Consider the following 19338-nt stretch of genomic DNA (forward strand, 5'->3'; position numbering starts at 1 on the left):
TTGTAATTTTCATTGGCACATTTCTTTGTTTCTTTTGAATTTTTTCCCTTGTTTTATGGTCTTTGGGTTTGTTTTTGACTTTATAATAACAATGATAATTGGAGACTTAATCCCTTTGTATGCATTCCTAGGTGATGATGAATATTTCCCAGGTTTGGACCCTCAATATCAATTCTCTTTTTCCTTATTCTACTTCGTTTTTCTGATCTGTTTCTAGTCCATATAAGCTTTGTTTGGTTCTCTTTTCATTGTGGTACATTCTGTGATTAAAGTCCTCAAGGGTGCTGTTCTTGTTATGCATTAAGCCTTATTTTTAAATGTAAAGCATTTGAAGCTTGCAATGGTTGAGAAGCTGAATTTGTTAAAGAGTTATCCTACTGGTGAAGATTGCTAGCTCTACAACCATATCCTTGGTTGTGGCCATGTCTTCAATAAGCAAAGAAACCTTAGGAGTTGAAACTGTACGGATAGAAAAAGGTGAACAAATAAACTTGCAAATAGGGTTGTAGAAAGAAATGTGTACTAAATAAAACTTTGGGAGACACAAATCAAGAGAATCAAAATCACAAATTTGCATTTGATATATGCTTAAGACAGTTCTACAATATAGGAAGGAGAGACAAAAAAGGAAAAACTATTCTTGGTGGATATGTGGGAATTGCTAGCCATGAAAATAGCCAATGACAGCATAGTTTGTTTTCACCTTGATTTGCTAACAAATTATACTGAAACAAGCTATAACAGAAAGAAATTGCTTTCTAAGAAAATTACCAATTGCAGGCTATGGTTCAACTTGTTAATTTTATAGATCAGGCTCATAACAGTATACAGAAAATTAAGCAATGAACATGCATAACACAGCAATACCCTGGGAAAACCTCCCTCTTGGAGGTGAAAAACCCAGCAATCAAAATCTCAGATTGTATTAGACCAAATCAGTATGATTCTTACAAGTTTTGCTTCAACACTTGAAGCAATATATCAGCACAGTATAATCCAAACTAGGGCATACAGCAGTATTTCAGTGCTAGGGCAAACTTATCTGAATATCCTTGCTGTAGGTGGCTAGCTAATCAAGTAAAGCAATCTGCTGGTGTGAATCATCCACTTGACAGTGCGCTGATTGAGAAGATGATTTGCTGCCCCCAAAACACCTTTGCTGTCCCTGAAAGTGAGTTCGCTGCCCCTTGGATCAGGTCACTTGCTGAAGGTATAAATTTGCTGCTTTGCTGAAGGAAATTCGCTTGAATATGTGCAGAGATAATTCGCTGAATAGTGGAGTCTGGAGACAATTCGCTGGATAAGTGTGTCCATTTGATGTAAGAATGATCTGTATATATAGGTGACTTGTCTGCCTAGATTGACTTAGGTAGGCCTTGCATACATTCATAATTTTGGCGCCCAAAATTACAAGTTACAACTATAGGGTCGAACCAATACAAATTCCAAGTTACATATGATAGGGTCTGCCCTATTTCCATTTACAAGTTACAATGCCCATTATAGGGTCAGACTCATTTATAAGTTACATTAGTCATTATAGGGTTAGCCCTATTCACAAGTTACATCGCCCATTATAGGGCCAGACCAAATTAATACATTAAATTTTGCCAACCTAGTGGCTAAGGCTGACAGGTCAGGCCATCAAACGTGCTAGGTCGGCCCTAGAAGGATCCGACCTATCTACACATCAATACGACTCCTACTGGGTTTAAAGAATATTAACAGTACCATTGATGTTAAACTGGGTTGTCCACTTTCACCTACTTTGTTTGGGTCCTAAATATATGAATCGGAGGAGAATTGAAGTAGATATTTGCAATTTCAGGGAAAATAGATGATGATTATATTATTTATGATATAATCATCACTATTTTGTTATTTGCAGAAGAAAGTATTCTCATGTCACACGGTGCTGCAGGTTTACAATGACTTATTGATATATTGAGTTCATTTTTCAATACTTATGGATTACATGTGAATTTAGTTGAACTAAGGTCATGGTTTACAACACAACTAAGAAAGAAGCATATGCAATTAATCTCATTTGCAAAGGAAATTTAGTTGAAGTGTTGTCTTGTTATACCTACGTTGTTGTGCCATTCATGGGACCTCTTTTAATATGCTTCCTACTAGAGAAGAGAGAGTATGAAGGGTTATGCTGCCCTTAGCACATTTCAAAGACAATGTTCCACCTCTAGTTTCAGGATCTCAAAACAAATCGCCCATCTTCCAAACCTAATGTCACCAACAATCTTGTATTATTTCCAAGATTGAGTTGGAGTGCTAGTTGTGTTCATTTTGATGGAGTTCTTATTTCCATGTTATCCACAACTCACAGGCAAACTAGTTAGTGCCGCATGAAATTATTTTGGCTGAATATGACATTCATCTTCATATTTCAGCTTGCTTTTATGTAGTGATTTTGTTTTATAGATTAAGATGTATGGCAGATACAAGAATCAGGTCTAATCTATATTCATTCAAGGCTTTTACAATTATCTATGAGGTTATGTGAGAAGGGATCAAGCACACTTGGTATGGCTAATGTATGGATTGTTGGAGTTGATAGTGAACCCCATAGCTCCCAAAAATCACTTGCAACCAAAATTTTAAGAGAAAAAGCCATGATTGTGCTATGCAACCTCGGGAAGAAATTGATCCAGACTTTATAAATGGATTGAATGAATCTAAATAACGTAGATTAATTACAATATACAAATGAATGCTTATAAAAGCAAAAGGATAAAACCTTAGATGAAACCCTAGGTGAGTACTAAATCAGATCATGACAAGTGTCCTCATCTTATGACTTAAGACAATATGACCTATAATTAGCTCAATCTAAATATAGAAAAGCACTCTTAAGTTTAGTTTAAGTGCAATAAAGTAAAAAGGGACCTAAGTAATTAATTGATGATTAGTTAATTACTAGGTGATTAACCTATTTATTCCAATGCCCCTCTTTAAGATCAACTTACGGAGAAGTTAGAAAAAACCTAATGAAGAATGCAATGATGGATGCATGGATGGGTCCCAACTACAAGGTTTGATGAGGTACCCATGTACAAGCAAATGAATTTCTCATAATTGAAGAAAAGGAGAAAACCACATGGGAAAAAAACTCCAATCAAAAGAGATGAAATGAAACAAATGCACTAGTGAAAGAAAGATGGGAGGACTCGATGTGATAACCTAAGGATTGCTTGTGTCACATAAGTACGATGAATGTTCCCCCAATATGACAGAGAAAATGAGGATATAAATCCCCCATAAAGAAGTAGCTCCTGTGCTAATGATGAACACTTGAAGACAAAACACATTCTAGTATCTGAAAACGACATTTCTTCCCTTAGGAAGAAACAGATCCATTTATAATTGGAGAAGCCATTCCCATAAGATGGATGGATAGGGAATACACATCCAAATGATGCGTGCCTTTGAAAATTGCAAAAATGTCCACATGTCGAAATGAGTGATGTCAATCTTGAATCCTATTAAGACAAGTGTAGAATTAGCGCCAAATACGATGAAGATGGTGGGCTAACAACGATGATGTAGCTGTCAGGAAAGAGGAGATGAGTGTCCTCAAAATAATCTTGCAAACCTACAATATAGGACTCCACAGACAAGGATGATATGATTGCAAGTTAAAATACCAAGTAGTTGTGTTTGGAATAGAATGAATGACCCACTAAACTGAACCATTGAGAGTGATGGATGTGGCGATGCCAAGCTGATCAGGAACAACAAAAGATGAAGATTGGGTCTTGATGTGAGTAGGAACAAGTAAAAAAGCCTATGAACCATCGAAACATGCAAGAGCTGCGATATACTCAAGCTCCTTTAAAGTATCATCTTCAAAGTGTATGCAATCTGCATCTACAAGGGGAATTGGGCAATCTGTAGTAGGATCCTCTAGGAGGAGAGATATGAGGGTCTCCATGGATCTCCTAAAGTATAGTCAAAAGTGTGTGGGGACAATCAATATCCGATACAGCACACATAGTGTCATGATCAGCACTAGAACAAATCACTCCAACATGATCACTGATATTACCCCAAGCTAATCTACTCCTTGATGTGGTTGGTGTAGGTATGAGTCCATACAAATAAGGCAAAATATTAGGCCACCTGAGATGTGTTAGGATGTAGAAAGTTTGCCCAAGACTCATAATTAACCTTTGCTAGGATGACCACAAAAGGATGAACAAAAAAACCCATGATACCTCAAATGAAAAAATCAGAGACTCGTAACCTCAATGCATGTAAAGCAGATCTAATGAAGTCATCATATGAAAATAGATCTTTTCTAGGTGCCAAAATGTCCAACGACTTGAGCAGAATGTGAAATCAAAGAAACTGAATAAAACGTACTTGGGGTAGATTCTGGAAAAAGTTGCATGATTAGATTTGAAGAGCTTTGAGTTACCTCTCCAATGCCACAATAATTGCAAATATTGGAGATACATGCAAAACGTTGTGAGTTCACAAGTAAAAATTGAAGAGTTAACTCCAACATGGTATCAGAGCACCATTTTGTGACTTCCAATTTGAATTTTGAGAGATCTGGCGAGATCTATGACTTAAACTAAGAATGAATTGTACAAAATAAACATTTGAATATGAGACTTGCATCATTGAAAACTGCTTGAATTCAACTTTCTCATGATACCTTGTTTGTTTGATTTCAAAATCGTACACCCAAGTTATGGTGAAAAGAAAAAAAAAACCCCTTTAGGCATGATTGAGGGGGTCAAGCAAGGTACATGTGCTGACATCAGAAATTGAAATGTTGATGTCAATGAAACACAATTGTCAATACATGCTCTTTTTGCTCGGTATATTCCTAGTTAGGTACCGAAAAAATAGGTGCCAAAATTTGAATCTGTTGGAATATGCTAGGAGTTGGCAGAATTTTCTCTTTGTTCAATTGCTCACTTGGAATATACTATTTTGATCCTCATAATCTTTAGAGATTTGTCAAAAAAGTGGCAATATTTCACCAGTCTTGATTTGTGTGTTGGAACTCGATTTTGTCATTGTTGGAAGGTGTGAGATTTCGAGAAAGAGCTTTATGGTGTCAGGAGAAACAACTGATCAAAGATGCTACCGGTTAGTGAGAATAGTGAATGTTGGTGATAGAATTAAAGGCACTAGTGGTCAAAAAGAGGGTGTTGTTGCGGTACAATGAGTAGGGTGCCACTTGTACCTTGCGGCCAACGAATGGCTTGCTATTCGATTTTTTTTTTTATGTTTTAAAATTTCAATTTCTAGAAAAACAAAAGAAACGACTAGAAAAACAATTTTTTAAACCCTTTGTATGCTAGGTGTACTTGGTTGATGTAGGGGCCTATGCATGTCACCTCAGGATTTGTTACAACCCTTAATTGTTTTTTGCTTTTTTGCAATTGCTCAGTTTTGAGTTAATTGACAAGCATTCTTAGGATTTTTGGTCATTTTGGATCTAATGGTGATGCTTGTTTCACTCCAGGATGATCTGATTTTTCCCTCAGGGTTGGATCTCTTAGAATTTGGATAGGAAGTCATAAATTTGGGGCTCTAATATCATGTTGGAGTTGGTAGTTGTTGGTGTCTGTTTTATCATCTACCAAACATTAGGATAGGATACTCGAAGGCATTCTATCCTCTCATGAAAAATCACTATTGATTCCAAGGTCTATATGTGTGAACAAGCGACTTTAGTGGAATAGCTTCTTGGGTAGTATATGCTGAAAATCTCTAGTGGGGATTTACGTTTAACAACTGTCTTGAACTGCTGGACTTGGATGGATTTAGAAATTTTAGGCGGCTCTTTTTTTTTTTTTAGATTTTCTGGGATTTAGACTTTCAAAAGAAAAGGAAAAAGAGATAGGGTTAAGAAGGCTAATCTAATCCTACGAACTCTGGAGACGGTATCAATTGGATGCTCTCGAGAAACCAAACCTTGCTTCGCCACACTAGGGACAACTACACAGAGCCAGTGCAATCTTCGATGGATTGTGCTTATGATTAAGATGTTGGGATGCACAGAGGGTGGGCTCAGACTAACTTTTCACGATAAAAATGGAAATCATCCATTTACCAAAAGTATGAGCGGAGGTACACCATCAATCGACTTTTATCAAATCTTTCATTCAAATTAACAACAATGAAAGCAAATCTAGACTAATTTTAACTAAGTGTTGAGGAAATTGAAACCATGCAAATCATTCAAACAATAGGGATTACAAAGCAGCGCACATGCAATATATTATCTAGAAATGACCTTACGCAACAATACATCAAAAACCTCACCCTCTCCGAATGAGAGGAGGAAACCTTATATAGTTTTTCAAAATAAATGAATGGCCGAGATCAAACAGTGATCAAGGGCCAAGATTGAAAGTCCTAAACCCTAATTAGGGTTTCCCAAAACACCATTAGTTCGAGTGAATAAGAAAGTGACATGTGGCACAACTGCTAATCTCACTGTGGTGAGCGCCTACTTTCCTCCTTCGTAGATTCGATGTACTTGGACGCAATGAGCTTGACCTCCTCCATGGTGACACTTGGCAAACTGCCAATTTGGAAGTCGATGATGTCCACATAATCAGTACAGGTGGCGAGGATGCCTTCCCACTCAACTGCCTGGGCAAGAAAACTTTCATCGATGAAGAGAAAGTTTGCGATCTTTGACAGATCGCCCTTGTCAATCATCCCTGAATCGAAGAAGCTTGACTGAATCCTGGCTCTCAGGTTCTCTGCCTGCAAGTGTTTCTCCCTTATACTCTCTTTCTTCCAAATCTCGGATGCTACACGAAACAATTTGCTCAAAATCTCCCTGACACTCTCCTCTGTTTCAAAGCACTTGGTCTCGGATTTCTTCAAAACCTCAATCCGGGTAACCAAGGTGTAATACCAGGTGCCAAAGTCGTACATATCTCCGGTCTGTATGATACCTGCATCCACCAGACTTCTCTTGGACAAACCTCGGATAACCTTCAGATGAGGAAGTATTTCATCTTGAATCTTCTCCACGTCCTCCCAATTGGCGGCTAAATCTTGGATACGGTTGACAAGTGAAGAGGTTGACTCATGTGTTGGCACTAAATTCTCTACCAGTATATCTGCACGTGCTGAGGCATCTGAAATCCATTCCTTAGCCTATGTGAATGTACCCTTCATATCCTCATAATCCTTCATTGATCCCTGCTGAAGAGGCTGTGGCGGAGTAACCGGGATCTCACGGTTGAGTGGGTTGGTAAGATGGAGAACATACTTTCTCCACTGCTGGTTTTCTTCTTCGACCTTCTTCCTCTTTTCTTTCTCCTGGGCCAGACTTGTCTTCAGGACGTTGCAAGAGTTGTCAAAATATAGGACCTCTTGGTCCTGGTGGGCTTACCCAACTCTATGGTAGTGATCTCGTAATCATCCGCGGCGACATTGTCCCTAGTCTTTCCTTCTTTGGGCACCGCTATCTGAACTATCCTGAACCTTGCACTGTCTCTCTGAATTAGGTAAAACTTTCTGGCGGGCTTGGGTGGTTTAGTTATAGTGGGCTCATTCACCTTCTTTAGAAATGCAGTAGTGACCTCTTCGGAACAGGCCTCCTTGGGGACCTTGGCCTTTATTCTTTCCCTCGGCTAATCCGGAATGGTTGATTGCTTTACAGTATTCTGATCAAACTCATCATCTGCCTCTCCTGGGTTTGCTGGTATGCCATCCAAGAAGACTGTAGGTGCTTCAGCTTGCTTTCTGTTTGGACTTTGGACAACCTCTTCCACTCCTTCCTTAACCGGATGAGAAGGCACTCTTACTTCATCATCAATCATGCAGATGTTCATCTCTTGCTCCCCAATTGCATTCTGATTGGGCACAATGGAAGCAACACTCAGGATGGAGTGGCCTTCGTTGGACTCCCTCCTTTCACCTACAACCCTTTTCCCTGTGACCTTTGTGGAGCTTCCAACCAACTCCTTCCTCTTTCGAGACCCAACACTTTCTGGATTTCGGGCATCACTGACAGAGGTACAAGGATTGATGGACAGAGTATCATCTACTCCCATCAATTCATAGGTCAAGGTCACACCTTTGGCCTTTAACTACCTTGTCTTTTCAGACGTCCACCACTCGAATACTCAACCACCGATCTCATGAGGTCTGCTAGATCTGACTTCTCCCCCTCTGTCCAATCTATTAAAACTAGGGGTTCATTTTTCATCTTTTCAAAGCCTGGCTGCTGAAGCTCTAAGCTTTCCTCCACTTGATCGGCAACTTTGAATACCTCTATTGCTCTCACCATGCTCAAAGGAATTCTTGACCAGAATCTCTTCCTGATCTCAAAGCTATCGGCTGCATTAGCCCAGTAATCTTCTAGATCCAGTCTGTGCTCAAACGTTGTTCCTTCGACCTTCTTTATCCTGTGGAATGGATCGAAATTCCTTCTTGCCTTGTATTGATAGAAGGGATACCAGACTAGCTCCTTCTCAGCGATTGCAGCAGCTTGTGATGATGGACATGTTTCCAGCCCATTGCCAATTGTAAGTGAGGACGTTCCTGCCATCTTTTGCTTATCCCTTTGAATCACTATATACTCCAATTATCTTACAACCCCGAGCAACACCACTCGGTTGGTAGGGTAAGTTGGAAGCTTGTATGGAGGTCCGAAGAATCCCTGAATTTGGAGGTAAGTGAACTTTGGATATTGGATGTATCAATATCCGAACCGATTGATGAAGTCCATAGACTCTTGAGAGAGTCTCTGGTGCAGCCCACCTTGCAGTGTCCGAGTGATGTGCATAAGGAAAGTATCATTCACTCTTTTGAAATGGAATTTCTCTTCCATGTGGAGCTGGGGATAGCAATCATACACTGGAAACTGGTTCTCCTTGTTCCCTACTTCTCCTCTACAAGTGAGACCTTTGTATCTGTAGGTCCTGACCAAGGAATAAAACAGGTAAGAACTTGTGAAGAAAGTCCTATTCGTCTCCAGGTTCCTCAGCTCGCTATCTAGGTTGTCGCCGATCATCCTGGCCCAGTCTATCATTGTTATTCCATTGATTATTTCATTAATGAAATAATACATCGAGGGTTCGAATGGAGCTCCCTTAGGGTTTCCCATCATTCTATTGAGCAGGACAATCATGTCCCCAATGTCTTCCTTGAAGTATGCTTGTACTAGGCTCTTCCTCTGAAGTTTGGAGGCGCCCTTCCTTGGCTTGTCTAGGCAGGAATGGTTAACTATGGCGTCATATTCCTCCAGGTGGTCCTGATACAGATTGTCAGCTTCGTCCTTTGTCATATACACTGTGTTGTGATACTCTGGGATTCTGAAGGCCTCTCTGATGGCCTCATCACTGATGTTCGCCAGCACTCTTCCATCAGGTGCAACAATGTCTTTACTGATGGGGTTGTAGTGTTTGGCACACTCGACTACTAGTTCATTGCACTGCATGGTGGGGAGGAAACCAGCAGCATGCACGATGCCGCTCTTCATCATCTTTCGAGCAATGGTGGTAGGCACAAGGTTGTCCAGACCAGACATTCGCTTCTTAAATTCCCTCAAATTGATGTGTCCGAGGTTGGTATCCCTGACGTTCTTCCATTTCAAAGTCATCCTCGACTCTGGAGGAGCATCTTTATCCACTTGAAATTTCATAATGTCTAGGACTTGTAGATAAACAATGAAATTTTAAGTTTAGAAAATAATTTGCAAAGTTTCGAAAATAACGAGGCTGCGAAATGGCTAAGTGTCGGAAAATTTTCATTTTTATTCTCATACTTAGCCAAAAAAATTGAATTTTCACCTCAAAAACCCTCAATCTTAAGGCTGGTTGTGGTTACCACCAAGTGTCAAAACTTTCAAAAATTTTCATACTTAGCCAAAAAAAAATTGAAAAATGATTTTCTTTCTCCATTTCTTATTTGGAGGCGCCCTTCCTTGGCTTGTCTAGCCAGGAATGGTTAACTATGGCGTCATATTCCTCCAGGTGGTCCTGATACAAACTATCAGCTTCGTCCTTTGTCATATACACTGTGTTGTGATACTCTGGGATTCTGAAGGCCTCTCTGATGGCCTCATCACTGATGTTCGCCAGCACTCTTCCATCAGGTGCAACAATGTCTTTACTGATGGGGTTGTAGTGTTTTGCACACTCGACTACTAGTTCATTGCACTGCATGGTGGGGAGGAAACCAGCAGCATGCACGATGCCGCTCTTCATCATCTTTGGAGCAATGGTGGTAGGCACAAGGTTGTCCAGACCAAACATTCGCTTCTTAAATTCCCTCAAATTGATGTGTCCGAGGTTGGTATCCCTGACGTTCTTCCATTTCAAAGTCATCCTCGACTCTGGAGGAGCATCTTTATCCACTTGAAATTTCATAATGTCTAGGACTTGCAGATAAACAATGAAATTTTAAGTTTAGAAAATAATTTGCAAAGTTTCGAAAATAACTAGGCTGCGAAATGGCTAAGTGTCGGAAAATTTTCATTTTTATTCTCATACTTAGCCAAAAAAATTGAATTTTCACCTCAAAAACCCTCAATCTTAAGGCTGGTTGTGGTTACCACCAAGTGTCAAAACTTTCAAAAATTTTCATACTCAGCCAAAAAAAAATTGAAAAATGATTTTCTTTTTCCAAAATTTTTGAAAAAAAATCATTTATTAAATTCTGGAAAATATTCAGAAAAAATCCATAAATCTGCATCATGAATTTAGTTTCACCTTCGAATGGGTAGAAGTAGGGCTAGAACTCTTTCAAGAACACTCAGAAAATTCAGAAAAGGTTAAATAATTCTTCCTCATACTAGTTGCCCTTCTCCAAAAATCTGTGAAACTTTTGTCAAAAAGTTATCCAACTTCCAGCAATATCAAAATTTTCTCCAGATGATCTTCAAACTGAAATACTTTACTAAGCTCTCCTTAGTAACTTCGAACTTCTTGGTGTAGAAATGAAGTTTATAATGAAGTATTTGTAAACAAGGTTAAATGTTCAATTAGAAACCCTTAAAATCTTCCAACTCATACTTCCTAATTTTAACTTCACGTTTCCAAGTTTTTTTAAGAAAATATCTTTTTAAAAAAAAACTTTCCATTTTGATTTAAGTTTGAAAATATCCAATAATCTTCCAATATTCTCTTCAAAAAAAACTTTCCATTTTGGATTTAAGTTTGAAAATATTCAATAATCTTCCAATATTCTCTTCCAAAAAAACTTTTCATTTTGGATTTAAGTTCAATAATCTTGGGGGATTTTATGACATCACTGGCATCTCGTTGATTTTGTTTGACTTTTCATGTGTAGGTGGACTTTTGGAGGCTTACCTTCTTCATCTTCAAATTTTGGCGAACTTTCCTTGTGCCCCCAAGTCATAGGGCGGACTTTTAACTTAACCTCTTCCAACTTAACCTATACATGGCGGAGTTTTGAAGGCATTCTTTCATGGCGGACTTTGGAGGGGTGGGCTCAACCAAGGCGAAGTTTTTAACTAAGGCATAGGGCAGACTTATAGTCAACCTCCTCCATGGGGGACTTTGGAAGGACCTCTATCAAGCATGACTTAGCATCTTGGGCGAAGTTTGTTGTTCTCTCTATGTGGCCGGACTTTGGAGGGGGCTCATGTATAGGGTGGAGTTTAGACTAGCTATCTCACATGGCCTAGGGCGGAGTTTAGAACACATCCCCCTAGGGCAGACTTTAGACAAGGCTCCTATGCACCCCATACACACATGGCAGACTTCTTGCATCTCCATGCAAGGCGGAGTTTGGACAAGGTCCCCACCACTTGACATGCTTGGGTGGACTTTAGGCTATACCCCTATGCACCCCACACACACAGGGCGGACTTCTAAGACATCTCCATGCAAGGCGGAGTTTGGTGGCACCCCTTGGTGACCTTCTATCCAAGGGTGGACTTTGGTGTTACCTTTTCCTAGAGCGGACTTTGGTGAGTCCTCTAGCTTGGGCGGACTTTAGACAAGGCTCCCACATGGCGGACTTCTAGACCTCCCCTCATGGGCTCCTCAAGTTTCATGGCAGATTTCCCTGAAGGCTCCTCTTGGGCGGAGTTTTGGGTGTTGACCACCAAGGCTTTTCCAAAACATGGCAGACTTTGGAGGGTCCCCAGGCATGGTGGACTTTGATGATAACTCTCACACCTTCTTTCCAAGGTGAACTTTTGCTAAGGCTTCCACATGGCGGACTTTCCACACCTGTCATGACATTCAACCTTATCCATTAGCCATACTTAGACAAAATTTGGAAAATTTCAAAATTTCACATTTTAACCAAAATTAACTAGATTAACTTGAAATTTGAAATCCATGCCTAGGTGGATCATCTGAGGCATCATGCCCCCTAAAATCTAGGGATTTGGCTTTTTAGGTCAAAACTTGGAATTTTTGAGTCCCAGTCGAAGCTGGTCAGTGGTGTAAGTGCAAACCCTAGATTCCCATCCCGAAAAAGCAAAAAGCAGGTATCCCTAAAAAATAGGAAAAAACTTTCTAAAAATAGCCATACTGGGGATTGGGCTGAAAATGTCGAAAACAAAACTTCCTAACAAATAGGAAAAAAGCAAAAAAGCAAACTTTCTAATCCAATTTGTTCAAATCAATTGCGATCTTCGTCCTTTGGCCTTTCTAAGCACTCTGGTGGTGTTTGTATTCCGGAATCACATAATTTGCAAAAACTAACTTTCAATCGTTAGGGCCTGAATTGTTCAAACTGGACAAGGCTTGGTGAAATTGAAGCAGAAGGTCATAGGACACTAACAAAACCCTAGAAAGCAGGAAAAGAGAGGGTCCCCATTTGCAATGGGGCGATGTGTGAAAAAAGGTTACAACAATAGTGAATGCCACAGCTCCTTGAAATTACTTTCAACCAAAACACCTATTACATTTGAAGAGAAAAAGCCATGATTGTGCTATGCAACCTTGAATAAAACATGATCCAAAATTGATAATAATCTGGATTAATTACATTATAATTGAATGCCAATAAAACCAAAAGGATAAAACCCTAGATGAAACCCTAAGTGAGGATGAAATGTCTTTGCAATATCTTCCTCTAATTTGATATTTCTTAATTCAATTCCAGACTATACTTGACTAATGTGCATATATTTGACTCCAAATTTAGCATTCGTAGAGGCATTTGATAAAAATGTGAATAGAGGGACACATGTATTGGGAACACTTCAAGAACAATATGTGTGTCTCTCAACAACAGCACATCAACAGGTAATCAAATACATCAACACAAAGAGAGGAAGCAAATTATCAGAATTTTGCAAACCAAGATTATTGACAGAATTGAGGACATGAGAATTTGAGTTCTATGTGGAACCATACAACAAAATCGATCATAGCATGCACCCATTATAACTCCTTGTATCTAGAAATGTCGATGCAGCTGCGTAACCTGTAGATACCACTGAATTGGAGTCTGCGAACCATGAAATGCCTCAGACACGACACTCTGTCCCTTCCATGGTAGCCACAATAGTTGGTTACGATTAGGAATAGATAAGTTTGTGTTGGAAGGCGCAAACCCACAATTACTAGTACTCGTTTAGGCACCAGTCATCAATGCCCTTATTCTGCTACAATGGTGATGCTTCTTTGATTCCGCCTAGGATTCTTAAACAATGCTGGTTGAGTAAGTCTGGAAGTACAGCATTTGACTTGTAATGAATCTCCAGTTCACACTTACCTGAAGTGAACCATGCCTCCAACAGCGTTCGCTGCTCCAAGCTCTCAGCATATAAATTGGCAAGGATTATTTTATTGCTCCTGGTGAGAAAGATCATCACATGAGAAGCTAATAAATAATTTCTTTGATATGTTGGTCTTATTGGAGTCGGCTTCTTCAAATAATTCCACCAAATATCACCCTTATTTCACAACTTATAAGGGAGTCAATGATAAATCGGTCCCACACAAATATTAATTTGCAGCCTAGTATTTATCCATCGAATTTCATCAAGCCAAGATATCAAGTAATAATTGCCAAACATTAAACTGCCAAGCCTTATAAAATCAGTTTGCCTATTCTCAATATAGCTCTGCCCCAAATGATCAGATATGTAATTTTATTGGATTTCTTATTTATTCCACAGATAATTACTAAACAAATAGGCTATGGAAAATTATGGGACTTACAAAAATAAATTCTTATTTCACCCATCGCACCATAATTACTCAGAATAAGATATTCTCTATTTTTCCCCAATCAGATAAAAATATATAAGACCAGATACAAAATATGAAATGCCTCCAAATTTCTTTATTTTTGAAATTTTTCTTAAACCTTGCAAATTTGTCTCCAATGGAGACTTCACAAATTTGGCCTAGCTGTGAACTCCGTCACGAATCCACTCCTTTGGAAGAACCAGGTTTTCGTCTAGCCCATCTAATCACTGAAGGTTTTCGTCCTCAACGATTAGCTAATGCAAAGCATCAGACAAATTCATCATATCAAGCATGCTTTACTCCTCCCAGCCAGCCTTATTATAAAGAGCTCCAAGAAACATCTAGAAGATTAGACTGACTTAAATATTTGACATAATTGGAAAATTTTATTTAATAAAGTGACTTCAAATATTTTTTTAATATTTTCATTTTATTTTATAATTAAATTAATTAATTAAAGGCATCCTTAAGAATTAAAATTAATTTTTGGACAACTTAATCCATTAATTTAAGTAAGCCACTTTATAAAAAATTTGGGATATTATAGTCCTTCTGGCCCAAACATTGCTTGCTCTCAAGCAATTCTCTGCTGCACCACCAGGATCCCAAACCAATCATGGAGGTCAGGATGAATACCTGCTGAAAACTCTATGCTGCACCATGACAGCAAGGACTGCCTCCTTAACTGTCCTGGATGCAAGCTGAAAGATCCTCTGAATGACATTAACAAACTCGCCAATACAATCCTTGGCCTTACCCAAACTCTGCTGTGCTACTCTGATATATACACACAACTATGCCATAAATTGTGAAGCAACTCATCAAGATCCATGTGTAACAATGCATACAATACACCAATGCTTGGATCCCAAATCCATCTACCATCCAAGCTGAATGTAAAGAGATAGATGTCTCTTGCTATGGATGCACCAACAATCCTCCATCTAAGCTGGTAGATTATCAAAATGATGTGAAAAGTACTCTTCACATGTGCATAGAGAAGCATACCAGTCCATCTAACGCTGCTGTTATAAATCAAGCCAGCATCATACCAACTGAAAATCAGGCCTAAGATGATGTCCATGATGTCTCCAAGACCATGTAGTGATTTAGTATCAATCTCATGCCAATTATCAAAAATATAATCATGACCCCACACTCTCCAACGCAACTAACCAGCTAATGTAAGCCATGACAATTCTGAAGATGCTATAATCAGCCGAGTAGGACAGCCACCCACCATTAAAGTAGCCATGTTATTTGACTCAAGTCCTAACATTGGGACAGCTACATACCCAAAAGAAGTAGGTGTCACAATCAAATCTACATTATGGATGTCTCCATTTACATATAAAGACAAGTCATTGGTGGCTGGTTCACTAAGTTTGTGCTCAACTATTTCCTTCATAACCATGACTTGAGCCTTCAATGGGCTCTCCAATAGAGGTGACTCATGATCCCCATGATGCAAACTATGTTTACAAATAGAAATTCCTGAATCATACCTTTCCTCATGTCTATGCAAATCTGAATGCTCCTCATGCCTGACCATTGTAAGAGGCTCTTCCCTCAAATCTTGAGTGTCAACAATAGAAGACTTCACAACACTATTATCCTTATGTGTTATGGCTACCATGGATAATTGACTTTCTCCACCTAGCTGATCAATCAATGTTGGTTTGGTAAACTCCGGGATAATATCTTCTTCAATGGTAACTTCTGAGTTTTCTTCTTCGGCTGGTGATCTCCAAGAGGTGTTCCCTTCAGCAGCGGTGCCCCTCCTCCCCTTCCAGGAAGTGCCAGAAGCGGTCTGGGCCTCCCACAGGCTCTATGGATTACCCCTCTGTTTTGAGTTTCTTCTCTGCAGTGCAGACTTTGTAGTGGAGGTTGAGGGCTTGGGTGGTCCCGGGCGGGACTCCCCTCCCCTCTTCCTCTTTCTCTTTCCCTGCTTTCGGTGGCTTGTCTTGTTTTGTTTGTTCCTGTTGTCTTGCTGTTGCTTTTCTTCGGGCACCGTTTGCTGTCTGTGCTGTGGGCTGGCCCCCTTTCTGGCTTTTGGCAGTCCCTTGGACCCACTTTGTGGTCTTTTGTTGAACATCAATAAATTTATCTTATCTTATCTTGTCTTTATCTTTCAAGAATGTTTCTTCTGGCTTCTGCTCTTTACTCTTCTCATTCATATCAGTCTCTCAATCCAGCCTGTCTTTAAGACAATAACTCTTCCTCCTATGCCCTCCTTTTGTTTTTAGTCCGCAGTATTTGTTGAAGGTCATGTTATCAACTCAAAGTATTCTATTCAGCATGAAGTTGGTCCATCTCATTAGCTCGATTAGATTGTCCGTCACCCTTCTCATTTGCAGGCTTATTACCATGTTGATGCTGATTGAAACCCCTCAACAGCTAGGCCACTTCCTTCAATGTTTCAAACATGTTGATTTGAAGTTCTTTGAACCTTTTAAAGAAGGCCTCTGCTTCGTCTTCACTTGTGCCACCCATAAAAGTACACTTCCTCTTTTCTCTTTGCTGGTACCTTTGTTCTCTTTCGCTCATCAATCGATTCCCACAGGCTGGTAGAACTTTAGGATCTGATACCACTGTAATGTCCCTACAATACCTTCCTCTAATTTGATAGTACTTAATTCAATTTCAGACTTTACTTGACTACTGTGCATATATTTGACTCCAAATTTGGCATTCATAGAGGCATTTGATAAATATGTGAACTGAGGGACACATGTATTGGGAATACTTCAAGAACAATATGTGTGTGTCTCAACAACAATACATGAACAGAGACTCAAATACATCAACACAAATAGAGGAAGCAAATAATTAGAATTTTGCGAACCAAGATTATTGACAAAATTGAGGACATGAGAATTTGAGTTCTATGTGGAACCATACAACAAAATCAATCATAGCATGCACCCATTACAGCTCCTTGTATCTAGAAATGTTCGATGCGGCTGTGCACTCTGTAGATACCACTGGATTGGAGTCTGCGAACCACAAAATACCTCAAACACGACACTTTGTCCCTTCCACGACAACCACGATAGTTGGTTACAATTAGGAATAGATAAGTTTGTGTTGGAAGGCGCAGATCCACAATTACTAATACCTGTTTAGGCACCAGTCATCAATACCCTTCTTTCACTACAAGTGGTGATGCTTCTTTGATTCCGCCTAGGATTCTTAATGCCGGCTGAATAAGTCTGGAAGTACAATGTCTAACTTGTAATGAATCTCTAGTTTGCCCTTGCCTGAAGTGAACTATGCCTCCAACAGAGTTCGCAGCTCCAAGCTCTCGGCATATAAATTGGCAAGGATTATTATATTGCTCCTGGGCATGTATCGGTGAGAAAGATCATCACACGACAAGCTAATAAAGAATTCTTTTGATATGTTGGCCTTATTGGAGTTGGCTTCTCCAAATAATTCCACCAAACATCACTCTTAGGTCACAACTTATAAGGGAACCAAATGATAAATCGGTCCCACACAAATATTAATTCGCAGCCTAGTATTTATCCGTCAAATTTCATCAAGCAATGATTTCAAGTAATAATTACCAAACATTAAACTGCCAAGCCTTATTAAATCAATTTGCCTATTCTCAATATAGCTTTGCCCCAAATGATCTGAACTGTAATTTTATCATTCTTATTTATTTCACAGATAATTACTAAACCAAATAGGCTACGGAAAATTACAGGACTTATAAAAATAAATTCCTATTTCACCCATTGCACTGTAATTACTTGGAATAAATTATTCTTTGTTTTTCCCCAATCAGATAAAAATACATAAGACCAGATACAGATATGAAATATCCCCAAATTTCTTTATTTTTGAAATTAATCTTAAACCTTACAAATTTGTCTCCAATGGAGACTTCACAAATTTGGCCCAGCTGTGAACTCTGTCATGAATCCACTCCTTTGGAAGAACCAGCTTTTCATCCAGCCCTTCTGATCACTAAAGGTTTCTGTCCTCAGCGATTAGCTAATGCAAAGCATCAGACAAATTCATCATATCAAGCATGCCTTACTCCTCTCAGCCAGTCTTCTTATAAAGAGCTCCAAGAAACATCTAGAAGACTAGGCTGACTTAAATATTTGACATAATTGGAAAACTTTATTTAATAAAATGACTTAAAATATTATTTAATATTTTCACTTTATTTTATAATTAAATTAATTAATTAAAGTCATCCTTAAGATTTGAAATTTAGTCAATTAATTCAATTAAGCCACTTTATAAAACTGGGGACATTACAGAGTATTAAGTTAGATCATTACAAGTGTCCTCATCCTATGACTTGAGACAACATGACCTATGATTAGCTCAATCTAAATATAGAAAAGCACTCCTATGTTTAGCTCAAGTGTAATGAAGTAAAAGGGAATCTAAGTAATTAATTGATCATTAATTAACTACTAGGTGAGTAACCTCTTTCTTCCAACATGGATTTATCACGGGGATTGGTATTGATTTTAATTGTTTTCCTCCTTATATCATTTCCATCAAATCACCCTCCACATGTTGAAAAGAGATATTCATACATGGATCAGGGATGAGATCTATAAACTTTAAAGGTTACATAAAGTCAGCTTTTGGACAGAATCAGCAGAACTATTGTCAACAAAAAATGTAGCACTACTTGAAGCACTATTTCATGTAGAAGTTGGATGCATTATTCCTCCCAAGTGCACTAGGCTTGCTTTTGGTTTGAGATTTCCTTTTCCCCAATTGCAGGCACTAGGCTTACTTTTGGTTTGAGATTTCCTTTTGCCCAATTGCATGTATGCTTACATGAGCTTCACTTGGAGTATGAGCATGGTATGGCAAGAGATCACCACTTTTGTGAATTCTGCAATAATACACAAGAATTAGTAGAGCATTTTGTAGTCAAATGTCTAGTGTATTATGAGATCTGTGGTACTTTTTACTGCCTCTTTAGAGAAAATCATGGCTGTTTATAAGATCTTATTTGTTATGAGGATCAAAGATGTGTATCTCTATTCATCAAAGAGATGACCGAACACAACATCCACATGCTTAAGTCATCAACACAACTCTTTGTCTCAATTTTCACCTTAAGCTTCCTTTCTTCAACCTCAATTTTAGAGGTGCAAATGAACTCATTTTCAATTATGATTTATAT

At 38.8% G+C, this 19338-nt stretch overlaps 1 protein-coding gene across 2 annotated transcripts in view; it reads left to right on the plus strand.

Moving 5' to 3' along the window:
• Window positions 1-19338, plus strand: part of LOC131079304 (uncharacterized) — a 45327-nt gene that overhangs the window by 11690 nt on the left and 14299 nt on the right. The window lies entirely within an intron of this gene.

This window comes from Cryptomeria japonica, chromosome 7 (genome assembly GCF_030272615.1).
Source record: "Cryptomeria japonica chromosome 7, Sugi_1.0, whole genome shotgun sequence".
NCBI lineage: Eukaryota > Viridiplantae > Streptophyta > Pinopsida > Cupressales > Cupressaceae > Cryptomeria > Cryptomeria japonica.